General features: G+C 45.6%; 1 protein-coding gene and 1 non-coding gene across 3 annotated transcripts in view; one reads left to right on the top strand and one right to left on the bottom strand.

The window, feature by feature from the left end:
- PTPRO (protein tyrosine phosphatase receptor type O) overlaps positions 1-13,501 on the bottom strand; it is a 131,649-nt gene that overhangs the window by 111,347 nt on the left and 6,801 nt on the right. The gene's annotated exons all lie outside the window — the stretch shown is intronic.
- TRNAG-UCC (transfer RNA glycine (anticodon UCC)) lies at positions 13,345-13,416 on the top strand. Its single transcript has one exon. It is a non-coding gene; the product is annotated as a tRNA-Gly (tRNA).

Here is a 13,501-nt window from a genome sequence, read left to right as displayed (position 1 = left end):
TCCACCTGGAGCTAGATTGGGTTTCTCCTGCGGACCAATCATACTGCTGCATTGTTCTAGGACCAATCAGACTGCTGCATTCTGAATCCTATTGTTCTAGGACCAATCAGACTGCTGCATTTTGGATCCTATTGTTCTAGGACCAATCAGACAGCTGCATTTTGGATCCTATTCAACTCAGTACATAACACTTGCATTGGAGCCTTCATTAGATCTCAGTTCATTCCTTGAACTAGTCCTCACTTTATGGAGGACTAGTTAGGATCCATCGTGTGGTTCCCGGTACCACGAGAGTTTCCCAATTCAAGGCCCCCCTGGAGCTTATAAATGTGCCACGATGCCTCGCACATTGTGTGTGCCCTCCTTGACAATGACAACAAGCATCTTGCTGAGCGAGTGCAGCTCCCAAGTGAGATTCGCCAGAATTCAGAGATGAAATTGCAAAAGGCAGAGTTCCTAACGTCAGTTCTGGATGACGGCAATTGGTTTGAACTCTGGCCCCAAGCATTCTAGTGCCAATGAAGAAATTAAAAGCAGCTCGGGTTTCATCATGCGAGGAGGGATGTGGGGGACTTCCATCATAATTAAAAGTACACAATGGGTGTTTTTTTAAAAAAAAAAAAAGTTTTCTACTCCTTTGTTGCTGTATCATGAGATATAGGTAATAAAAGAAGGAATATTAGTTTGCATATCCCTGGAGTCCGCAACAAGGAGTTAGTAGACACCATGGCACTCTCAAGCACAAGTACTTGCCAAGACCCTCTTTTAAACATTTTTAAATGATTTTGTTTTTGTTTTTTTCCAGCTGGTGGTGTCTGTTTTGTGGGAAGATTACCTACTCTCTCTTTTTTACTGTGAAACGGGTATTTTTGTAGTGCCCATGGCAATTTATTAGATTTACAGATGTGGCCCCAGGTCCAAGAAACTGAAGGACCTTTTTCCAGTCTGTGGCTTTCATAATATGATAGGAGGCTGTACAGAAGCAAAACAACCCATTGCAAGTAGTCTCATTTTTAAAACTGAAGGTGTTTTCATTTAATTCACTCTGCTCCTAAACATGTTGGTGGAGGGTGGGATGGATTCATGCCAGTCTGCCCTAACTCTGGGCTTTGGGCACAGCTACCAAAGACAGTTGCCATTCTGCAAAAGAGCTTCCTTCTCTCTCTGCAATCAGAGCTGTCACCAAAGCCTGCTCCTTTATGACTGGACAGAGAGGGATACTTGGGATCACGTATGAATGAACTAGTAGAGGATCGCAGACATAACTTCCAGAATGTACCTTTCAGATAGCAGGTGTTGTTGGGGCTAAACAGATGTTACTGGGATCTGCAATGATGATGGGCTGGATAGGAATATTTTAAATAAATATAACATTGGTACATATGTTACGTAACCCCCACGATAAAAGGAAGAGGACCATGTGAACAGCTGAACCAGACGAAGTGCTCGCCATCTGCAGTTTTTTATTTAATAGGAAATCCAGTTTATAAGCAATTAAGAGCTGCTTTCCATGACTTCTAGGAAGTCATAAAAATAAGCCAATTTATTTATGATGCTCGATTTCCGCTGGTTCCCCACTGCTTCGTGTGTGTTCTTCTGCGAAATGTGGCTTTTGGCAATGTAAACATTACGGGCATTCATCAGCCAGCCACTAACTCTTGTTCTTATTTATTAAATTTGAATACTGCCCTTCTCCCTATGGTTGTTGGACTCTAACTCCCATCTGGCCATTCAGCTGGGCCACTGGCCAAGGATTATGGGAGTTGTAGTCTAGTAACATCTGGAGAGCCACAGGTTCCCTATCCCCGCATTAAGAAGTCGTCAGGATGCACTCACTACTGCAGGAGTAGACAGACACCAGTCTCATTGTCTCATTAGATCATCTCTCTCTATATATTTGCCAGAGTCCCAAGATGAGAGCAAAGTGCAAAAGACATAGTTAGAAGTGAACATGGTGCCTCCGAGCACATTTTCGGAGCCTAACAATTTATTTTCAGTACCAGAACCAAAATGAAACCACACATTTACAAAACCTTCTGCTCCTTCTTAACCTTCTTCATCCCAGCAACCTAATTTAGGTGGCCAAAAAGAAAACATGTCTTTTTCCTATGGTTAAAAACAGTGGCGAGTCAGAAATCTTTGCTGACTTAGAGATCTACCAGGAAATACTGATCTACCCCTGCGCTATTGGACTCTGGAGGTTCCACCGTTTTTTAAAAAAAAAAGCAAGATGAAAACAGACTACTCTTGTTATAGCTTTAATGAGTGTTTACCAGCCAAAGCCAGAACTTTCCATTTAAATTTCATTTTGAAGATGAATGCGAATGATTGTACATTAAGCGAAGAGTACTTCAGAAATGATTTCTAACAATACAGGTTGGGGGAGCTTCAGAATTGCCATGTGAGCCAATCAACCTGAAGTGCACAACAGCAGAGAATCGTATTAAATTCCAAGTGCTAGATAATAGTCTTGTGATGTGCAGGTTGTGCTCTGCTCCCATTGTTATGCAGTCATTACCAGGAAATTACAGAGCTCTGGATATCCTGTAAAATAGTTACCTTTCCCTCCAACAAGCAATTGAGGGTTTCGGCATGGAAGCGAGTGGAAACAAAAGACGAAGATGTCTCATGTGGTACTAGAAGTCTTTTGTTTACCCACAGATGTGCGCTGTGATGTCATCTGAAATGGAAGCAACACCATGCAAACGCTGCTAGAAGCAGCTAAAGGAGTTTCGGTTCGTGCAGCAAAAACACTTTACTTTTAAAAAAATGTTTTCCTGGCAAGGATCCAGCACATCCAACTGGGCAATTAGAGTTTCAAATGCTCCTCTTCTCAAAGGAGCTAAGGACGAGTGACTGGTCTAGCTGATGGACCGGGGGAAAGCCATGGCGACACACTTTCTACAAATGGGCTGATCCTAAGCAGACAAACCAGGATGTTGTAATCCACAGAACTTACTTAAACTTCTACGTTTGTCAGGAGCTGCCAAGGCAAGAACCAGAAGCCCCCAGTTCTGTCCAAAGATGCCCTGTGGGGTGAGCCTTGTGGGCTACGGGCCAGAAAATTTCACCTAGATCAAGGATGGGGAACCTGTGGCCAGTGTGGTGCAGTGGTTAAGAGCGATAGACTCGTAAGCTGGGGAACCGGGTTCGCGTCTCCGCTCCTCCACATGCAGCTGCTGGGTGACCTTGGGCTAGTGACACTTCTTTGAAGTCTCTCAGCCCCACTCACCTCACAGAGTGTTTGTTGTGGGGAGGAAGGGAAAGGAGAATGTTAGTCGCTTTGAGACTCCTTCAGGTAGTGATAAAGCGGGACATCAAACCCAAACTCTTCTTCTTCTCCAGAACTCCACCTACCATCAATCCTAGCCAGCACAGCTAACACTTAGGGCTGATGGAGTCTAGTAATATCTGGAGGGCCACAGGTTCCCTACTCTCATAAAAAGGGGTGAGAAATCTCTGGTCCGAGGGCCAAATGTGGTCCTCGAGATTCTCAGGTTGCTCAGCTGTGATGTGAGCTTGGCATCTTCCAAGCTCAGCAAGTAACAGATGGACACACCAATGAACCCCATTGTGTGTTTTTTCAGCTTGCCTCTCTCTCTCATTTTGGGGTGTTTGGGGTTATTTTAATGTCCTCATCTATGCTTCTTTCCCATCTTATTGGCGGGGGGGGGGATGCAACATGAAAATAGTTGTGAAATTGCTGTGCAATGGCATGGGAAAGGGCCAATCAGTATCATCTGCCCATAAAAACCACCAGAGACTTCTCTATTCTTTTTAAGCATGGAAAGGAAAGGTATATTGGAATTAAACCCGGGTGCAAACTAGATAATACAAGCATGCACTTAATGCGTATTTGGAGCTTTATCTTAAGAGGAAAAAAGTACTAGCCATGTGGGGCTCTGATCTGGGAATGTGGTGTTGCAAGGGGGTGGGGTATTTAGAGAGAATTGCTCGTGTGTGTTTTTGTAGAGTTTATGCAATGTGCACTATTCAGAATCAGAACTGATACAGCACGCAGTTCTGTGTTTCATTTTTAAAAAACAAAGTCTGGAAGTAGATCACTTTTTTACAAAAATGAAAAAAATCCACACAAAACTCCCCCCCCCAAAGGTAAAGGTAAAGGGACCCCCGACAGTTAAGTCCAGTCACAAACGACTCTGGGGTTGCAGCGCTCATCTCGTTTTACAGGCGAAGGGAGCCAATGTTTGTCCGCAGACAGTTTTTCCGGGTCATGTGGCCAGCATGACCAAGCCACTTCTGGTGAAACCAGAGCAGCACACGGAACACCGTTTACCTTCCTGCCAGGGCAGTACTTATTTATCTACTTGCACTTTGAGGTGCTTTCGAACTGATAGGTGGGCAGGAGCTGGGACCGAACAACGGGAGCTCACCCCATCGTGGGGATTCGAACCGCCGACCTTCCGATCGGCAAGCCCAAGAGACTCCGTGGTTTAGACCACAGCACTACCTGCGTCCCTCCCCCAATCCTATACAGGAAGCACATTCCATTGAAAACAGCGGAGCTCACCTCTGAGTGAGAATCCATAGGCTTCTACTCTAATAGTTCACAGGTCTTAAGCTTTCCCCAACCTGGTGCCCTCCAGATGTTTTGGATTACAGATGTCAGACCCAGGCAGCATGGCCAATTGTCAGAAATGACAGGAGTTTTCGTCCACAGTATCTGGAGAGCACAGCAAGGCTTATGAACAGTTCGGTCTTTTGGGTGTGGGTGCTCTAAGTACCCACCTCCTTTCCAAGGCAGGGGCCACCAAACCAGACCTTTGCAATCCTTGCCAATCAGCCCCAATGGCTTTATATCTGGGTCGTACAATACAGTTTAATAAATGACACCTGATGGGTTCAGTCACAGGCAAATATATCTGTCTCTTTCCCATTTTGTCTCCCTTTTCAAAATCCATATGGATTAAGTAATGCGTGATCACGATTCTGGGGCTGTTAGGCCAGCGACTAATTTACTGAACTACCCAAGCAATGAAGGATTATTTTATCTAATTAAGACGAAGCACAGTATTTAAGTCAGGACATTTGCATTAAGCGGGCAATTCTGAATTCTAAATACTGTTGCGTCTGAAATTATGCATGTTAATCTTCTCCCTGTACGACAGTGTTCTACTGACACATATTATAAATCACTTCCTTTAATGCAAAAACCTGCAGAGCCTTTCCCTTAAAACAAAAAACAACAACAACAAAAACCCACACACTGCAATTTTGTGGTGAATAAATGGAAGGGGCATGATCCTCACCCTCTGTCTATGGTTCTCCAAGGGACCCCAAGGATATGCAGCTGATTCTGCTGCTGGGCTGAACACACTGCAACAGGGACCCAATTATTTTCACACTCCCTAATGGCCTGCTCCATTCAAGGCCCCTAGCAGACAGAGCTCTGCACAATGGGCACCACACCCCTGGCAAAGCTTGGGTAGTTGGAGGCCCAGAGAGGATGCAACATGCCTGTCCCTTTAGGGCCCTTGTCGAATATCAGAGAGAGGACGCGTGTTGCTGATTATTGGCTTTCCTGGCTTGCCACACCAGGAACTGCCAACTGCACTAAAAGTGGAGTTTTATCATATGTGGTGGACTTGTAAAAGGGTAAAAGAGTATTGGGAAATGATATATAATGAGTTGAAGTACATTTAAAAAAAAAAGAGTTCTTTTCGTTGAGGATAATTCTGAGGGAAATTCCCAGGTGTCAAAAAAGACTGCTTATGTACGCTAGTACTGCGGCCCGTGTTTTGTTAGCCCCAAAATGGAAAAAGAGTGAGGTCCCAACCAAAGAAGAATGGCAACTTAAACTGATGGAATGCACGCAGCTTGCAGACTTAACATATAGAATAAGAGGACAAGGAGAATGCACGTTCAAAGAAGACTGGAAAGTGTTTACTGAATATATGGGTGAAAATTGCGCTCATTTAAAAAAGGGATGTGGGTGGCGCTGTGGGTAAAACCTCAGCGCCTAGGACTTGCCGATCGTATGGTCGGCGGTTCGAATCCCCGTGGCTGGGTGAGCTCCCATTGTTTGGTCCCAGCTCCTGCCCACCTAGCAGTTCGAAAGCACCGCTAAGTGCAAGTAGATAAATAGGTACCGCTTTATAGCGGGAAGGTAAGCGGCGTTTCCGTGTGCTGCGCTGGTGCTAGCTCGCCAGAGCAGCTTCATCACGCTGGCCACGTGACCCGGAAGTGTCTCTGGACAGCGCTGGCCCCCTGCCTCTTAAGTGAGATGGGCGCACAACCCTAGAGTCGGACACGACTGGCCCGTACGGACAGGGGTACCTTTACCTAAAAAAGCTGGCAGCATTAAGATAAATCCAACAGTTTAAATAAGCTTTGATGGATGAAACAATGGATTAGCAAATGGTTAAGTTCATGTAAAATATGCAGGGATGTATGGCATGCAAAGTGAACTGCGGGACGAGAAGAAGGGAAGTCAATGATTTAAGGTTGTTTAAATGGATATTTTGAAATGTAATTTGGAAAATTTTAATAAAAATTATATATACTGCATATATATATATATATATATATATAGTGGCATTCTGCCAAATGGATTTGCCCCCCGTAAACCATTTGATAAGCTAGTCATGATGGTGGCTATGTTCTCCCTCACCTGTCAGAGGCAGTATGCCTCTGAAGACCAGCACAAGCAGAGAGATGGTTGTTGCACTCAGATCCTGCTTCTAAGCTTCCCATGGGCATCTGATTAAACACTGTGAGAACAGGGTATTGGACTAAATGAGGCTCTTATGTATGAAAGTTGGGTTTTGGTTACGGAGCCTCTGTTTGGTCTCCTCTCCGTGACAGACCCTGGGTTCTTGTTTGTTCTTAGCTACATATTGCAGTTAAGGAAGAGAGGGCTTAACCACGACACCACTTGTATTCATCACAGCTCTACAGAAGCAGGATTGATGGGGAAGACAATGAGGAATGCATGCCTACACACACTTTGAGAGTCATTATGTTTGTTTTGATTATTTCTCTTGTTTGTTTTGGTTATTCTGCTTACATTTCCTGCTCAAAATCAAAGAAGTGCTTTCAGAAACAAGGCTTTTTTTGTGAAAGGATTTGCTAATCCCTTATTTGCTGCTCTCACGCATATAAACACACATGCACCCTCTAACCTTCTTGAAGACGCGCTGTTTTCTTGTAGAGGAATCTCGGGGCTCTGTTGTTTACTTAGGTTTTTCACTTGGAGAGAATCTAATTCCAAGGGCCTGCTAAGGGCTGTTCTACACCATTATGTGGCGCCAGCCTCACATCTGCCAGCAGTATACTCTCAATGGAGAGCAGCAACTAATCCTGGTTTTCTGATGAGTACTCTCAGGTTGCATGAGGAACATTTCCAAATATTGGGGATGGACCATTGGCCTAAGGCAGCAGGATATTCTGATGTTATTTACATGCCATACCCTCCGACATTCCTCAGATGAAAATAGGGACATTTCTCACTCCCCCTCAAGAAAAATTGATCCTCCTCGAACCCTGATTTTTTTGTCCCCTCACTGCAGAGCACTTCCTGTCAGAAGAAGGGTGAGCACCACCATCACTAAACCAATGGGTCACATGCCCTCAACCATCCTGAGAAAACCCCTTAATCCTGATTCTATGTTACAATGATACCTCGGGTTACAGACACTTCAGGTTACAGACGCTTCAGGTTACAGACTCCGCTAACCCAGAAATAGTACCTCGGGTTAAGAACTTTGCTTCAGGATGAGAACAAAGATCATGTGGCGGCAGCGGGACACCCCATTAGCTAAAGTGGTGCTTCAGGTTAAGAACAGTTTCAGGTTAAGAACAGACCTCCAGAACGAATCAAGTTCTTAACCCGAGGTACCACTGTATTTTATTCTTGGTGGATTCACAAAAAGAAAAACACACACACTGATTAATAAATTTTAGAAATGGGCAAGATGAGATGCAGACGCACAAAATGTTTATTTTAAAAATCAAGACTTCTTGCGCTCTGCTGCACTCCCCCTTTCTTCCCGCCCAGGGCGGCCCGGCCCCTCAGAGCAGGTATGTCACACAGAGCTGGGCCTTGGAAATGGCAGCCTCTCCTGCTCCTTGCCCTCTCTCCAGCAGCCCCGCTGAGCTGCCCAAGGGAGAAGGCTGGCAGAGGCAGCCATGGAAAGACATGGATGGCTAATGAGAAGCTCCCTCATCACTGCTGCCTGGGACAAACACCAGCTCATCCTCTTCCCTGAGCTCAGCGGTGGCAGCACTGGTGGGGAAAACAGGGGCATTCTGGGATCAAATCAGAAGCTGGGATGGCTTTCATAATTCCAGGACTGTCCCTGGAAATGCGGGGAACTTGGAGGGTATGGCATACTAGTCAGGAGGGGGTCCTGGCTTCCCAGCAAACCACCTATAGTCATGCTCCACAAATCACAGGCAACAGCTAGCGGTCTCTGGCAGGGGTGTATATTGGCTGGCAACAAGAGCAGCTAGCCAATGCCATGACGCAGATGCAAATGAATATCCTGCTCTTCCATCAGCTGGGTGCTCAGAAGCCTGCAAACAATCTACAGTAATTTGGTCTGGCTATTCTTTCTCCTTCCTGTACAACAAGCTCTCCTTATAATATACACAGTTACATGGTGGAGGGGTGATAGGGGCGGATGGACTACTGCAATGTGCAGCTACATTAAAAATGAGTCCATACATTTGGCTTCATTTCAAAGACAAAGTCATTTCCCAGCACACGGAGATTAGCCTCTCTCCTTGCTTTCGGTATTACATTTGCACATTTCTGGGCTTTTTTTAAACTTCATTTCAGATCCATCGCCAAGCTGGAAAGCACTGCTTAAAGATTTTGTTTCAACCACAAAATAAGTAATTCAATAATCCTAACACAAAAGGGATTTATTTCATTTGTTGGAAAGAGTAATGCGTTTTCCTTTTTTTTGTAAAAAGAAGAAGGGATCATTTTGGGTTTTGCATATTTAGGAAATAGAACAGGAGCACTGAGTGATGATATAGGTCTCTCTAGCCCAGTGATGGCCAAACTTGGCCCTCCAGCTGTTTTGGGACTACAATTCCCATCATCCCTAGCTAACAGGACCAGTGGTCAGGAATTATGGGAATTGTAGTCCCAAAACAGCTGGAGGGCCAAGTTTGGCCATCACTGCTCTAGCCACACCTTCAGCCCAACGTTTCAGAAAATATTTTGTAGGTACCAAAAATGCTGTTTAGCCAACAACCATGTGCTTTGAGGTCACTCCAAAGGCCCCATCAATCAAATGTGTTGAGTTTCATTGTGATCATCTGACACTCATTCACTTCTGTTTGTTATGAGGCTGGCCAAGACATACTTAATTTCAGAAAGCCATTGGTGAACCTGACCAATCTGATTTTATTTATTCTCATGATATACTTTATAGGTTTTAGGTCTCTGGCTAGCTGGCATTGGTACATCATTTAATTATTTAGCAAAATTTATATACCACTTCCTAGTAACGAAACTTCTAAGGGGTTTATAAGAAATTAAAATTCTCAATAAAAGCAGTTAAGAAGAAGTAGTTAAAACATATGAAAGACATATTAAAATCAACAGTAAACTAAAAAGAGATCAAAACACAACAACATCTATGTGTCTGGACAGGCTAGCCTAAATAAAAAGACTTTTGAGCAGGTGCTGAAAATACAGTGAAGGCCCTTACTTAATGTAGATTTATTGGCTTTTAATTTTATCTGAAGTCAATTTGCACTGTGCTTGATACAGACACAGTGTTTTAATTGTACAGGCACTCAAGGGCAAACCAGAAGAGTAAAGACAGAAAATTATGCAGAAATGCACCCATAAAACGTGGTGTAGAATATGTAACTGGTAACTAGGTATCTGCACATAAGAGGGCTGCTACATCAGCCTGGAGGCCCATCTAAGTCCAGCACCTGGTTCTTCCAGTGGCCAACTGGGTGCTAATGGAAAACCCACAAGCAGGACCCAACAACTGGTATTTAGAGGCCTATTGAGGTTCGAGGGAGGATCAACTGGGATCAGAGGACAGAAGGAATCCAGACAACTTGTCATTTTGCCAGGGTGCTGTCAAGAGTGCCACAGAACACTTACTTTCCACACAGGCGAAAACTTCTGGAGAGTAGCCCAGACCTCCACCTCCTCCTCAGCAGCAAATGACAAGTGGAGCATCACTGCCAGCCAGGGATTATGAGGCTTAGAGTCATGTCTATGAATCCCCAGAGCAAAGAGGCAATCAGCATCAGTTCCTGCCTCTGGGAATGTCCACCAACACTGCTGTTTCCAACCCTCTCCTTGTTAGCAAGTCATCTCCTTCTTCTTCCCTCCCCCCCCCCCCCCCCGGGAGAAGCAGGGCTGGCAGAGTGAGCAGGGAGTGGCAGCAGCTGGGTGCAAGCCAAATTTGGGCCAGCAAGCTCAAGGGAAGGGAGCTGTGGGAGCTCCACGTAGGGCTGCTTTCATTGAAGCCGAGGCGTTTGTGCTTCTTTGAACATCCCTGCTTCAAACCATCACCCCAGCCTTTGGAGTCAACACTAAGTTGTTGTCTTCAGCATCTTCTGCTGCATAAGGAGGGAGACCTGTGGCTGTACAGATGCTGTTGGACTCCCAAACCTGGCAGACCTGGGGCTGATGGGAGCTGCATTCTCACAACCTCTGGAGGGCAACAGGCTTATCCATCCTGGCATAATGCTGCACACAGAGTATATTTTAACCTCAGTGCATAGCTAACCTCTGGAATTTGTTCCCATCAGAGGCATTGATGGTCGCCCACCTGGATGGCTTTAGAACATTAGATCAATTCATGGAGGATGAGGCTGTCAGTGACTCCTAGCCATGATATCTAAACTCCACCTCCACTGCCAGACGCATTATGCCAGGCATAGGCAAACTCGGCCCTCCAGATGCTTTGGAACTACAACTCCCATCATCCCTAGCTAACAGGACCAGTGGTCAGGGATGATGGGAGTTGTAGTCCCAAAACATCTGGAGGGCCAAGTTTGCCTATGCCTGCATTATGCCTTTGAATACCAGTGGAGAGAGTGGCTGTTGCTCCTGGGTCCTGCTTTCAGGCTTCCCACAGGTATATCTGGTTGGCCACAATAGGAACAGGATGCTGGACTAGATGGGCCATTGGCCTCATCCAGCAGGGTTCTTCTTATGTAGCTCTGCACTCAGGGAGAGTTCTGGTGTCAAGCATAGGTGTCAGCGGCTGGACTGAGGAGGAATGGTGTGTGGGATGTGAAACACAACAGCAGTCAAGAACAACATTCCTAGAGTGAACATGTTTATACATGAGGAGGAATGTTTGTGCAGCCAGCAGGTAAACTTCCTGTTTCCTTCTAGGCTGGGACAGACTTCCTCTGCATGTGACTAGAGGTGGGCATGGCCTCACCTGTGCAGGTAACAAGAGAATAGGACTGGCCGCCATCTCTCACTCTTTGACTACATGCATCAAAGAAGCAACATCTGTTCAGCCAAAGATGCTCTATTGGCTTCTAACCAAGAGATGACAAAAGGACTGTTTCCTTCTGAGAAAGTTTCCAGGTGTTTGTTACTTTTCTAAGCTAAGTCTGCCTTCTGGGATCCAATTGTGAACAGAATGTGAGTAAACTCATTTTATACTTTTATAGAAGACTGTGTCGTGTCTTATCTTTTATGAGGGAATAAGGGGAAAATACCAGAACAGTTGTTATAGAGGCTTTGGCGAGCCTGAGCAAACGCATCCGCTGTGAGTTTAAAAAGGTTACTCTGCTAAATTGTGAACTTGTTAACACAAGTTGGAAAGGCTATAATCAAACAATATATCCTCTCCTGCATCCCTGAACATTCCCACATGGTGGAGACTGCCCCCCCTCCTCCTGGCACCACACAGAGAAGAGGGAGACAGTGTAGATTTACAACAGTGGTTTGCAGAAGGTCACAGTGCAGAGATAGATGAGGGACAAAGCTGAGGAAAAATGGGAGAAGAGGAGGGGAGAAGCAGAGCCAGAACAGCTGGTTGACACATTATCATTAGAAAGCATTCCAGACCACCACCACCCCTTCTCCCAGCATTGAAAGTAGGAGAGCAAAGAGCTAAGAGGCAAGCCGCCGTAATAGGAGTGGTGCTGTTGACGATTGAGAAGGGAAGGGGGTGGAGATTACTCTGAGCAATGCCATTACTCCAAGTGGCTCTCTTTTGAAACCTCTCTCTGTTAATATTGAATAAAGGACTTTGGTAAGAGTTGTTCTTGTCTATTTATCCCTGGCAGCCTGCCTGAGGGTGGGGTGGGGGATCAGATTCCCTGACGCCTGACAGTAGGGCACATAGATGTGACTTGGCCAAAACAGACTCACAGGCCTATTTAGACCAGTGGAGCAGAGCTTCCCCCCTCCAACACGATGAGATTCTCTTGGCTTTAGTGTTCCCAGCTATCATAGGAGCCCAACTCCTAGGGGCTGAGGTCCCTTCACCCCCTGCCCTCCATAAAATATTTGAGGGGAGTGAGACTCCCAAAAGTTGGTGGGCAGTGCCATTCAAATGGGGTGCATGCACCTCATCTTGCGATTGATTATGTGGGGCAGGTCTTACCTGCCCCCACCCACCCAATATTTTATGCAAGTTGTCATCCCTGCCAGCTGCTTTCTGCAAGTTTCATGCTTGTGTTGCTGAATCGGAGGTTTATAGGACCAGGATTTTAAGGAAAGGACACACCCATTTCCAAGCAACACCAATGATTAAGGCTTAGTCATGTGAAAAATGACCATCACCGTTCTCTCCTGGGGAAGAGATCGGGAACTCTCGGGCGCTGGCTTTTATTTATTTCTTTTGCATATGTGCCGAACGCTGTCATCTGAGCGCAATGTTAATTACAGCCAATGGCGCAGAGCCTGGGTGGCTGGCAGCTCTCTCTGTAGCAAAGTTTCGTGGAGCGTATGAAATGCACTCCGGGGGGGGGGCGGTGGAGGGGGGAAGAAGGACCAACAGGCTCACAGACTAAAATGTCATGTGTAACCAAGCTTGCAGTGTTAAGCAGAACTCAGAGAAATGAATCCGTCAAGAAAATACGCTGACCCTGTTCTATCTGGCTCTGCAGTAATTGGAAGGGGCTGGCGAGGGGGGCAAAGGTAATATAGATGGCACTGGCTCTTTCTTCTATCAGCGTGTCGCTGGTGCTGCCATGAGACTGGGAATATGCTGTGAGCACAGACAATGTGATACTCAAACACTCAGCACACTTGACCTAGAGATTTGAGCTTTTTTTAATAGATAGGGGGGAATAGGTTCCCAAAGACAATAGGGTGTATCCAACTAAGTTAGAATCGATCCATTGAAATTATTAGTCCTAAATTAGTTGCATGCATTAAGGGCTGTAGCTCAGTGGCAGAGCATCTGCCTTCCATGCAGATGGTCCCAGGTTCAATCCCCGGCAGCTCCAGGTACAGCTGGGAGAGACCCCTGCTTGATAATCTAGTTTCTCTTCAGATCATATACATCTTTTGTCTTTTGTGGAGAGACCCCTA

The sequence above is a fragment of the Podarcis muralis genome, chromosome 10 (assembly GCF_964188315.1).
Source record: "Podarcis muralis chromosome 10, rPodMur119.hap1.1, whole genome shotgun sequence".
Lineage (NCBI taxonomy): Eukaryota > Metazoa > Chordata > Lepidosauria > Squamata > Lacertidae > Podarcis > Podarcis muralis.
The sequence above is the reverse complement of the archived record's forward strand: the minus strand, read 5'-3'. Positions and strand labels throughout refer to the sequence as shown.